The sequence below is a fragment of the Coptis chinensis genome, chromosome 6, assembly GCF_015680905.1.
Source record: "Coptis chinensis isolate HL-2020 chromosome 6, ASM1568090v1, whole genome shotgun sequence".
Taxonomy (NCBI): domain Eukaryota; kingdom Viridiplantae; phylum Streptophyta; class Magnoliopsida; order Ranunculales; family Ranunculaceae; genus Coptis; species Coptis chinensis.
The window spans coordinates 20000430-20013713 of NC_141461.1; positions in this window are offsets into that span (position 1 = coordinate 20000430).

The window sequence follows — 13284 nt, forward strand, 5'->3', positions numbered from 1 at the left end:
TCCACTTGGCATGCCACATCAGCATTTTCTACCAACTCAGCATTTCCACCTCAGCAGGGTTTTTTTTTTTTTTTTTTTTTTTTTTTTTTTTTTCTTCATATGACTTCTTTCATTTTTTTTATTACATATATTTTAAATTTTAATTTTTTTTATTTCTTTTTTTTTATATTATATTTCTTTTTTATTTATAGTTAAGTGACTTAAAAATAAATTAATAAATTTTTTTTGAATTAATAAATATATAAAAAAGAATAAATTAATAATTATATAATAATAAAATAATTATATAAAAAAATAAAGAAATATATAAATAATATATTATTTTATTTATTATATATATTTGAAAATTATAAAAATAAACTATAAATTATAAAAATAAAGATTATAATATAAAAAATAAAGAAATAAAAAAATATAAAAAAATATATTTTTTTTATTTTATATACATATATATATATTTTATATTATAATATTTTATATTATTATTATTTATAGTTTTTTTTTTTTTAATTTTCAAATATATATAATAAATAAAATAATATATTATTTATATATTTCTTTATTTTTTTATTTTTTTATATAATTATTTTATTATTATATAATTATTAATTTATTCTTTTTTATATATTTATTAATTCAAAAAATTATTAATTTATTTTTAAGTCACTTAACTATAAATAAAATATATATATAATATAAAAAAAAAATATAAAATAAAAAAAAAAAATATATATAATAAAAAAAATAAAAGAAGTAATATGAAATGAAAAAAAAAAACCCCGCTGAGGTGGAAATGCTGAGTTGGTAGAAAATGTTGATATGGCATGTCAAGTGGAAAATACAAATAAAACGAAATTGAAAAAACAATGATACATCATCACTTGACTGACGGATCCTAACGGATTGCTATTTTTGTGAAATTGGACATAGTACATTGATACGTTTGTGAAAAAAAATTCTATGTTGATACAAGTGTTAATAGGACCTAAGTACATTGAATATTTCTGTATTTAAGCCTAAAATATATTACAAACTGAAACCGAATCGACTCAAACCGAAAACTATAAAATCAATTAAATCCAAAATTAAATCGCTTAATTTTAGCCACATAATTAATAAACATACATAAAATTAATCATAAATATGACTAAACTGTCATTTTATCGGTTCGGGTTCATATCGGTTTAGTGGAAGGCAAACCCAAAACCAAACCAATATTTTATCGATTCTGTTCGGTTTCGAGTCGGTGGAGGGCGAACCAAATTACCAAAGCCCAAACCGTTCTTTATCGATTTTGTAGGGGAATTTTCGAGTATCCCCTGATCTTCCTCCGTGCCTTGTGATCTAGAAGCTTTTACTGAGTAGAGAAGTGATGAGATGATTGTGAGTTCAGGGTTGAACCGCCTGGCAGCTGCCTACGTATCTTCTTGTTTATTTAGGAGAATCAAACCATATCTTGCATAGTTCCTAAGAGCGAATCCCTATGGTTTATAAAAGAAGAGCTTTAAGAGTCCTAGGATTAGGGCTGTCCTCACCGTTTGTGAGTTCCCATCCATCTTTGGACTATACCTTCCTATTATGAATTCTCTCCTTATAGAAGTCTGAATCTAAACCATATCTTATGAGAGGTAGGTTTCCTTGCTGATTATAATGTCTCATCGTATATGGGAAGATTATATCTAAAAGGTAACTCTTAAAGATATGCCATCACGATTCCTTCCTTATCATCAAAGATCACCCTCTTTAGTTTCCTTATGTTTAGGAACTGTCAATATCAATTCCTAACGACTTGGATAACTATTATGTTTAGAGTCGGTCAGTCCGTGCCTGGCACATGTCCACTAAACACTCATGCTAAGCACGAGATCATTTATTCACATAACTGATCTGGTGGTCCTCGTCTCATTCTGGAGATCTATAGTCTTAGGTTATTTCCCATACACGTGTCATCTATCTAATGAATGGAAATCCCCCTTACAGATGTTCCCTCTCGTGCCATCTAGCATGTGGGCGCTTGAAGCGACACTACTTTTGGCGCGAGAATCTTTTTCCTAAACAGTTGTTGGAACTACTTACGTACTCAACTAATTAAGGCTCTGAAAAGACGGCTTGAATAGACATGTCATTTCCCAAAAGGTAATGATGGAAGTTCCATCCCGATTGGGCTAATCGTAACCGTCCATCTTATCTGTATATAAAGGGTCTGGTGAGAGAACCCTCATTATCTCTTCCACTACTCTTTCCATGTATACTGAACCTTTTGATCTCCCATTTAGGGTTTAACCAAAACTTGAAACTTTTTTCTCTTTTCCAATCATGAATCCCAATTGGTCACTTGTTAAGTTCGGAGATCTTTCCTCCCTGGAACTAATTCGAGAGAAATTTCACATCCCTGATGATATCGGCCTGGAGTGGGGGAGGTTGTCAGATGAGTTGGCCTATAAAGAAGTGGCGCTCATCACCATTGGTCAACTCAGGGCCGGACTCACTCTTCCCCTTCACCCCCTGTTAAGAGAGTGTCTGATTCACTTCAATTTTGCTCTTGGTCAAGCAGCACCTTTGTTCTACAGAACTGTCATGCACTCTATCATATTGGCCAAGAGGCATGGATTCGTTCTGAATCGTTGGGTGTTTTGGTATTTTTATGAGGTCCGGCGTATTCGAGACCAATCGTACTACTATCTCATGATCAGAGACAAGAACTCTCCGATTATCTTTTTCTAAGGGAAGCAGAGTAACGAAGGTTGGGTTGATCACCACCTCCGTGTGTTGGGTGATGCAAGGGACGTTCGTCCTTCTGATGCTGACGGTGAGCCTGTGGGAATTCATGTTCCTAGAAAACACACTCATGCTCCAACCAGTAAGTCTCCTTCCTTACGAATTTTGCAATCACTATAAGAGTCTTTTGACTGAGTTTCTTTGCTATTTTTTCCTTAGATGACTCTTTCCCTTGGAATCAACTATCTGCAACTGATGCTGCTACGGTGGACTTCATCAAGAAGATCTCCAAGGAACAGAGAATGCCTCGGGTGATAGTTCCTGATCCCACCCATCTTTTTGAATATTTCAACATGTCTACTGAAGAATTGCTACAACTTGCCCCCGGCTTTTCCCTCTTTGGGATAAACACTTTGAATTATGGGCGCACAACTCTTCCTCCTCCTATGGATCAGGATGTTGGACTTCTTCCTCCCCCAGTTTAGGATGAATCCTCTTTGATTACTAAAAAAGAGGAAATCGTAAGGAGAAGAGTTCTGTGGCTGCCTCTAGTGATGCTGCGACATTGGGCTCAATTTAGGAGCCTACTGTCAGTGATGATTGTGTGATCACTGGCGGGAGAGGCCCTGAACTGCCTCATGAAATGCTGGTGGTTAGTAATTTTAAAAGGGAAGTATGTGCATCCAATCCTATAAGAATGAAGAGAACTGATCCTGCTCCTGCTTTTGATGTTGCCCCATCGGGCAAGAAAATGAAATTTCTTCCTCTTGCTGTGAATGAAGAAACACTTTTCAAGGTTCCTAATAGTATTCCCTATCCTGGTAAGTCTTTTGAGAAAGTAGTTGCATCCCTATCAGTTCTAGATCCTCCTATAGGTTCTGAACAAACTGGTGACAATGTCCCTCTGACTGTTGACCCTTCCCTCCCTGATAATCGTAAGGGGAAGGGCATTGCTGAAACGATTGCTATAACTGTCGCTCTCCCTCCTCCTCGATTCAGTGATAGGAGGAGGGTGCGTGAGTGATGACATTCCCTTTTCACCACAATCTCCAGATTCCCCTGAAAGGGAGATGATCATGGAGATGAGGCGTTGGGGACGAACTGATAAACTACCTGTTACCAACAAACACTATGTTGATATCGCGTTTGGAGTTCTGGAAGTTGTGCGAATTCCTGTTGACAAGGCTGAATCCAACATGGCTGGGAGCCTAAACCTGTCCTTTCACCGATCTACTGTTCACCTTACCAAGGTAAGACTTTCCCTCTCTGTTCAATGTTCTATTTCTCTCATTATGTCACTTACACACTCTGTATTCTTTTCCAGTTAGTGAATAACTTTTTAGCCATGAAAGAGCCCATATTTGTGGCCTTAGCTGGTACAGCCATTGATGACATGGCTACTGGTGAGCTGATCTGGATGAAAGAGGCTACTGAGAAAAAAGCTGAGGAGCTACAGATCCAAGTTTACCAGCTTTTGGCCAGAGAGAGGAAATCTGATACTAGTTTCAAGAACAAGAGAGATACGATCTCCAACCTCCGGGGCTCTCTAGAAAAAGCTAAAAATGAGTTGCTGATGCTGCCACTTGGAAAGTGAAATTCTTGGAATTGCGCTCCCGCTTCACCACCCTACAAGCAAAGCATGACCAGGTCCAAGCCGGGGAACTTCACCGTAGGAACATCGAGATGAGAACCCTTGGCCAAGCCATTGCCCATGCAAATGAGGTCATGTCAGGCTATGAGAGGGCACTAAAAGAAAAATGTCTTCGCTCTAATAAGAAGGATGGCGGCCTTTTGGTGGAGACCTCTGAGTTATATTCCCAAGTGGTGAAGGAGGTGAAAAAGAGGTTAGCTGATAATGCCATTTGCTTTGCTCTGAGAGTGCTTGATATTTCTGAAAAGTCATTCAATGCAGCCATACAAGTTAAGTTTGAGGAGGCTATTGAGGCTACTGGGTATGTTTCCTAGTTAGATGATCAGGAGCGTGTAACCAACCCTTTCATCCTATTTCCTGATCTGGACACCAGTATCTCTGCTATTCAAAATGAACTTATACCTAATGCCTCCTCATCTTCTGCAGAAGACACTGATGATGACATGCCTCTCGTTCAGCTTTTTTTTTTGCTAGTGCCAACTTCAGGTCAGTGTTCTATTTAGCCTTCAACCGTTCCAGCTAATCTAACCACATAGTCTGTTTTTGAGAGTAAACCGGGAGTTATTGACGATGGTGCAGCAGTAAGCACTGATGGTGAACCAAAGTCTGATTCTACCCCTGCCCAACAGGCTAAGTAAAGACTTAGCTATTCAGTTCATGATTTGGAAAACAATTATTTTTAAACAATTATTCTATGGGTCTGTAATATTGAGTTATGTAGCTCACATACTATTTACTTACTGAGCTCTGCAGCTCTTCTAGTTTATGAATGCATACTACTTACTTATTGAACTCTATAGCTCTTCTAGTTTATACATACATTTAAAGCATTTTATGTTATATGACATGTACTACTATGCATACTCTACCTTGATGCCCCCAAAGTTCATTTGGAACAACAATAGGTGACCCTAGTAGGCTAAACAGATTAAAATAAGGCATAACCAGAATCTGATCAGGATATCATGGGAGTCATTCAAGTTAACTGTAATTAAGAGTTCGATCACAATAGAGACATTTGTCTTTGCGAAAGTAACTTGGTGCCATGAGCATGACACTGTGTTTAATAACGACATGTCCTATTTATTTAAAAAAATAAATAGGGTATCGCCATAACAGCAGTGGGGGAGTCTTCCTCAGCACCATCATGCCAATGTTCCAGGCCAATGATTGTGTGCTAGGATCTGGATCCAACCCAGATCTTCCCAACAACCCCTATGTTTGATGTTTTGAAAGCTCCAGGAACTGGCATATAGTTCAGGCTCTCAAGAACACTATCCATTGTTCCAAGTTAAATTGGCGTACAGTTTACTGAATAGTTAGTGTGGTCTGATTCCCTAAAGGGTTAACCCATCAAGGATAATTGCAGTTTAAAAGAACTGATGTACAGTTCCAGTTGCATGGGGATGAGAGAGGAACGGACATATAGTTCAACTTCCCCATACTCATTATCACTGGTTCTAAAGCAAATTGGTATACAACATTTTTGAACAGATAGTGAGAAAATAATTCCCTAAAGGCTTAGTCCATTGTGGATAACAAATAAAGAATGTGCAAGGAATAAATTCGATTGCAAGGTGAAGAACTTTATTGATGACTGGAGATAATAAACAATGCATAACAAAGTAAGAAATAACAATTTTATTGATAGTACTTGCGAAGGTATTGTGCGTTCCATGGTTTGACAAGAACGTCACCTTCGACAGTGCGTAGGTAGTAAAAACTAGTTCAACCAACCTTGTCGATGATGTATGGTCTTTTCCAGTTGGCCGGGTACAAGCTTGCCATTGGGCTCTAGGATCTCGCACAGAACCAGATCTCCAAATTTGAAAGATCGAATCTGGACTCACCAGTTGATCGTCTGGGTGTAGTTTGGTATGCCCATAAGACCTTAGGTAGCTCCTCGACCCATAAACCTTTTGTGTCATCTAATTTATGCTTCATGTTATCCAAAATAACCCTATTAGAGGCTTCAGCCTGGCCATTGCCTTGCGGATACCTTGGAGTTGAAAACATATGGGTAATGTGAAACTCCTCACAGAGTTCACCGACCAATCCTCCAGCGAACTGTTGCCTATTATCTGAGATGATAACTTTCGGTATACCAAACCTGCATACAATGTTGTTCCAAATGAACTTTCTGACATCCTGTTCTCGAATGAAGACCAGGGGAACTGCTTCTATCAACTTGGTGAAGTAATTCGTTACGACTAGTAAGAATCTGACAGTGCCGGGAGCAGGTGGTAGAGGTCCTACAATGTCAGTTCCCCACTATGCAAATGGCCATGGGATGGCCAATGGGTGTAGTTCCATTGCTAGAGCATGGATAAGTGGAGCATATCGTTGACACTTTTCACATTTGTGGGTGAAAACCTGTGCATCCTTTTGCATATAAGGCCAAAAGTATCCTTGCCTTAGGATCTTGAGAGCTAGTGTTCTACCCCCAGTGTGGTTGCCACAAATTCTTTCATGAACCTCTCGTATAACCTGTTCAGCTAGGTCTGGGAAGAGACATCTGAGATGAGGTCCCAAAAAGGACTTCTTGTACAGATCATCTTCAATGAGGGTGAATCTCTGCATCTTTGCAAGCAGACGCCTTGCTACATTTTTATATCCATCTTTGAGGTAGGACTTGTATGGATTCTTGGAGTGGTGGCTGGAATAAAACAAACTACTATGAGTGCCTGGATGCTGGATTTCTTTTGGAACTCTATAGGGATGGAACGAGACTCATTGTTGCCCAACATACAACATACACCAAATCATATGCGTGCTGATTTTTGGATCGAGGCAGCTGATAAAACTGAATGTTCTCAAAATTGCCCTAAAGACCCCTCACCATTTCTAGGTATTTGGCCATTCGTTCATCCCTGGCCTCATATCCTCCATCAACTTGGAACACAACCAGCTGTGAGTCACTAAAAACTGTGAGGTGTGTTAGGCCCAAGTCGAGAGCCATTATGAGGCCAGCAAGTGTCACCTTATACTCTGCCTCATTGTTAGAGACGTTCTAACCTAATCGGATGGATTTCTCCAGTCGCATGTTGTCAGGAGCAACTAACACAACTCATACTCCCACACCTCTGTTATTTAAAGATCTATCCACAAACAATCGCCATCCGGAGCTCAACTCCCATAGGTCTGGACGGGTATTTGGAGATTCAAGCAGGATGCCATCATCTGAACTAAGGGTGGTTAAGTTGTACCCAGTGTAGGTCATTGGTAAATCTCCTAAGAATTCTGCTAGTGCCTGACCCTTCTATGAGATTCGTGGGATGTAGATAATGTCATACTCTGACAATTGCACGGACCATTTAGCTAACCTCCCTAACCTGTTCGATCTTTCCAGAACTGATCGTAACTGGTATTCTGTGATTATTCAGATAGTGTGGGACTGGAAGTACAGTCGTAATTTCTTTAATGCAAAAACAAGGGCTAAAGCGACTCTTTCGAGTTTAGGATATCTTGTTTCTGCTGGTAGAAGCGTTCGGCTCAAGAAATATACAGGTTTTTCAACCTTTTTTCATCCACACGTATTAATACAGAACTGATACCATAGTCAGATGAACAGAGATAAAGACCCAATACTTCTCCCTCAACTGGTTTGGAAGGGATTGGTTGTGCCCCCAGGTATGTTTTGAGCTAATCGAATGCTTTTTGGCATTCTTCTGTCCATGAAAATGAGGTATTCTTTCGCAGTAACTGAAACAGAGGTTTGCACTAATCTAAACTCATGGAGATGAACCTGTTCAGAGCTGCTTAGCCTGCTTGTAACTCTTTGAACCTCTTTCATATTTTTAGGTGAAGACATTTCTATGAGCGCCCGGATCTAATATGGGTTTGCCTCGATTCCTTGCTTAGTAACCAGATACCCTAAAAACTTCCCTAATGAGACAGCGAAAGCACATTTCGCAGGGTTGAGTTTCATGCGATACTCTAAGAGAACGTCAAATGCACGCTTCAAGTGGGAAAGATGATCTCCCCATTTCAGGCTCTTGATCAAGAGATCATCTACATGCACTTCCACAATGTCACCTATCAATCTTTCAAACATTTTGTGCACCAAACGCTAGTACGTTGCCCGCGCATTTTTCAGTTCGAACGGCATGACCTGATAACAGTATAGGCCATCCTCGATTGTGAAACTTGCATGCTTGTGGTCTTTCTCATGCAATGGGATCTAGTTATAGCCAGATGACCCATCTGTGAAAGATAACAGTTCATGTCCAGCCGTTGCATCTACCAATTTGTCAATCCGCGGAAAAGGGTAGCTGTCTTTTGGACATGCGTGGTTTCCATGAAGTCGATACATATACATACTGGGATAATGTTAGAAATCCAGGTGGGGAAATTGATTTCACAGACAAAATTAGCTGCCCTTAGTTTTTCAACTTCGGCTTTTACCGCTTTGGAATTGTCAGCATCTATCTTTCTTGGTTTCTGCTTGACCACTACTGCATCATAACGGATATTGAGCTGGTGGCATGCCACATGGGGGTCAATTCCTGGCATTTCTTCGAATGATCAAACAAACATGTCTTTGTGTTCTCGACGGAAATGTATTAGAGCCTGCCACTCTTCCAGACTCAACAAGGTACCGATGAAAGTGGTTTTTGGCAAGCTGCCTCCCCAATTTCCACTTCCTCTAATGGCTCCAGTGAGGGGGGATCCTTCCTCTCTCTTGGGACCAGGTCCAGGAGAGGTGGATCCAACTGTAATTGCGATTTGGTGAGTTGCCCCACCTCCATTGGTCAAAAGGGAGTGGGGACTGCTTTGTCGCTAGAGCGTATCATGCTTTGGCAGGCACCTGATCTCCTCTGATTGTCTCAATTGTCCCATTATACAAAAAATTCAGCCATTGGTGATAGGTGCTGGGAACAGCTCGGAGTCTGTTGATAAGAGCCCAAAACTGTAGTTTTAACCCCTTAACAATATAGCTGTTAGACCAATTATGTGATTAATAATATAGGTTTATCACTAATTATGTGCTTTTGAGTATTACAGGTTTCGGAGTTGAATAAATTTAAATTTGTTACTAATTAGGCGTTAAAAGGAGCTAAAGTGATTGCTATGAAAGTTCTATGAAGAAAGCCCAAGTTTAAAAAGCCCTTTAAAAAGCCCAAGTCAAGCTGTTAAGTGAAAGTCAACAGAATTTCAAAATGCTATATCTTTGGGCTCAGACCTTGGATTTGGGCCCATTTTATATCAAAATGACCGGCTTAGAAAGCTCTTTCCAATAATCTAGACCTTGACTCGATCAGAGTAGTATAAGTTAATGAAAACTTGTGCTACAGTAACACGACCAGAATAGAAAGTCTTGGATTCAACGAATTGGGTTTTGGGCTCGATTTTTCGGCCCAAAATATGGCTCCTCATCCCATGCACAAATTTGGGGATCTAACCCTTCTATATCAAGAAACAAAAGCTTAGCTCTTAAGCCATCTAGATCAAAACCTAGTTCTAGTTCATAAAAATTGAGTTTTGTAATATAGAATTAGTTTTTATAGATTAATCTAGTTAGTTGTCAATTTTATTAGTTGTTAGAACAAGAATGAATATTATTTATATTAGTTAGACCTAGATTAGAAAATAAATTAGCTTAGACTCCATTAATTAGTTTTATTACCTTGTTTTTAATTTAGTTATTGAATCATTGATAATTCTTCATTAGATTAATAAAAGTCAAGTTATTGTTCTTCATTATGTTTTCTTATTATTCATATGTTAATGATAGTCTAATGAATTCTAGCTAAACCTCCATTAGAGGGGCTTTGATGAAGCTTGGATGAAGACTTGATGTGTTAGTTAGAATTATTGCATTTAAGAGTTTATTCTAGTAGGTTAGTTGATTCGCCATGAGAATGGGTTGAACTTCCTCACATGCTAATTATTAGTTGGCAGAGATTGTCATGAATAATTAGGGATCACAATTAATCTTAATTGGTTATGATTGTAATAATCTACACTAGCATATTAGGAATTTATTTAAGTGAAATCAAATCCCCCTAATCTTTTCTCCATATTCTTCTCTATATTTTATTCAATTTATATTCAATTGCTTAGTTAAATTATTATAAGTAAATTCATATAATTAGTTTCATAGTGTAAATTCATCTCTATAAATATTGCTCTCACCATTGTTCCGTTGTGTTGATTAATTGATTTCTTTATGTCTTGGTAGTTTAGGAGTGGAACGATTCCGTACTATATATATTGCATAAATCTATATGTGAGAGTAGGAAATAAATAATTGATACCATAAGAATAAAGTTCGAGTTATCTAATTGAGTTTTTATGGGTTATCAAATGGCGCCACTGCCATCTTAAACTCTTTCAGGACAAGAATTCAATTGCTTAAATCCAAGGGGCAATCCCCATTCTCAACCCACCCACCCTTTTTATTTATCTTTCTTTTTTCTCATATTTTTGTTATTGTTCACTGTTTTAATCACAGGGGTGCATGCCCTCCATTTTGCCTTGCACAAAGCGCACCCGCGCTCCCTTACGATTGCGGGATCACAGTGACGAATACTGCGGTAAAGATATTTATAAATTTTTGAAAATTCTGAAAATGTTCAGGCATAATATTTAATGTGTTGGTGATTTACTGGAATATTTTCAGATTTTTCCTAGTTGGTTTACCTAGTGAACTATTACCATCTTTACACTGCTGTAATTCAGCTTCCACACCGTAAGTGTCGGGAAAAACTATCGAGTAAGGTTACTTAGGCAGTTCTAAAAAATTTAAATTTTTTACAGGAGGATCTATCATAAGTCAAGCGTTTTCATTAAAAATTTGATGAGTTATGGATTTGTTTTGACCACTTAACTAGTGGATTGTTTTCAGTGTGTTTCTGCCGTTTGGCAAACACTTAATTTCTGGAACACCAGCCAATCAGCCAATAATTTGTGTCTGAAAACTGTTCCACAAACTTTGAAGGGCAGTGGGACTTTCATAGCTTCAATTGATCTGAAATTTTATAGGGTACTTGATAGACGTCTTAGCAAACTACTGTAAAAATTTCAAATATTTTGGAGCATGTTAAACTTACTCGACGTTGCCAAAGGCAAGAGCGCGACTTGCACCCGTGTCAGGCAAATTATGAGTGTCCCCCGCGCTCAACTCACTGGAAATCGCCTTAGGAACGAGCGCGACCTGCACCCTTCACAGGCAAATTCTGAGCGCCCCTACGCTCAACTCACTGAAAATTGCCTCAGGCACGAGTGCGACCTGCGCCCTTCATAGGCAAATTCTGAGCTCACCCCGCGCCCTCTTCTGGAGCAGCCCGATTTTCACAAGTCAGTTCAGACTTCCATTTCTTCAAGTTATTCGGTGTTTCTAACTTCTTTAATACACTGAGATTGCGTATACAAGACGCTATTCATACGCGTAGCAAGGAGGCATTCAGGTACTCCTTCTTCCACTCCTCGCCTCTTCTGTCAGAGGAGTTTCAATTCTAGTATAATCAGGCTTGTTTATCGTAAACATCAACGTACATGCCTATCTAGAAATTTATAGTTAGAGTTTTGTTTGCATATTAATTGTCCTATAATATATTTGTAAAACCAATATGGCATATCAATATGTAAACCAACAATCATATGATTATTATGCAAACCCTTTACCATGTTCATGTTGTGGTAGTCCTTACCATTGAGCTTCTCAGTGCCCATCATACCAAGAGTTTGGGCCTACTATATGATATAATAATAATTATGAACCGCAATTTTCAAACATTCATAGTAATCCATACAATCAAGAGTTTTCTAGTCATCCAAACTATACATGGAGTCAACCAGTGTTGTCTACTTCTAGTTCTGTGATGAGTGTGTACAACGAACCAAACACTTTTCCATGCACAATTTGTTCAGATCCAGACCACACCGCCCATTCATGTCCCATATTTATTCAACCTCAACCTATCACATTACAATACTAGATCAACCAGAGTCACTCAAACGCCAATAACTATGACTATCAAACACCATACCAACAAGACATTTCCACCATACCAGAAATTACCCACTTATCTAGTTCACCACCCTTCCCAGACCGAATTTCCCAAACTATGCTTCAAAACCTAACTATGTTTTAGAACACAGTCCAGCTGATTTCCATGATCCTCTCACCTAACAAAGAACTTTCAACCTTGCCAGAGATCAACCCACAAGTAGAACAACCTATTCCCATAACCACACCATTCGACCTAGTTAAAACCTACCTTGAATTTCATGAACCATTACCTACCCATGACCCTCCCATTAACCATTATGTTGACTTCACTCGCCACTTGGATGAGGAAATTCTTGCAGACTACTTTTTAGGACTAGTTTTGGATGACCACTCAAATTTGAGTGATGCCTCCGAGGAACCTCCCACTGATCCATCTGACGATGAATATAATGATGACACTTTAGAAGATATTTATAAATGTGTGACGAAGGAAGAATTTGATAACTATTGGCATTCTCTTAATATGGACCCTCCTGTTGAGCATGTCGTCCAGGCCTTTGTGTTTGCTAACCACACTCGGCTAGATGATTCCTCGACACATTCGAATGATGCCATTGAGGATACTTATAGTATTTTAGAGGAAGAAGGTGAGGACATAGAGATTAACAATTCTAATCTAAGGCATGGACAAGTTAATGTGCAAGAAAAATAGTAAGTAACTTCTTTAGCGCAATGTGAATCAAAATTTAGTTTGGCAGCTGAGGAAATAACAATGGAAGAAATAGATGAATTTCTTAAAGATAAAGCCACGAACCACAACTTTATGGATTCAGCTAAGCTAGATGAAGATTTCTATGATTTCTTAAGAGCGTGTGAGGGTCCACAACCTGATGAACCACCAACCAACCACCATCCACCTAAGTTACCACCTCCTATAATCCAACCATCTACCACAACTAAG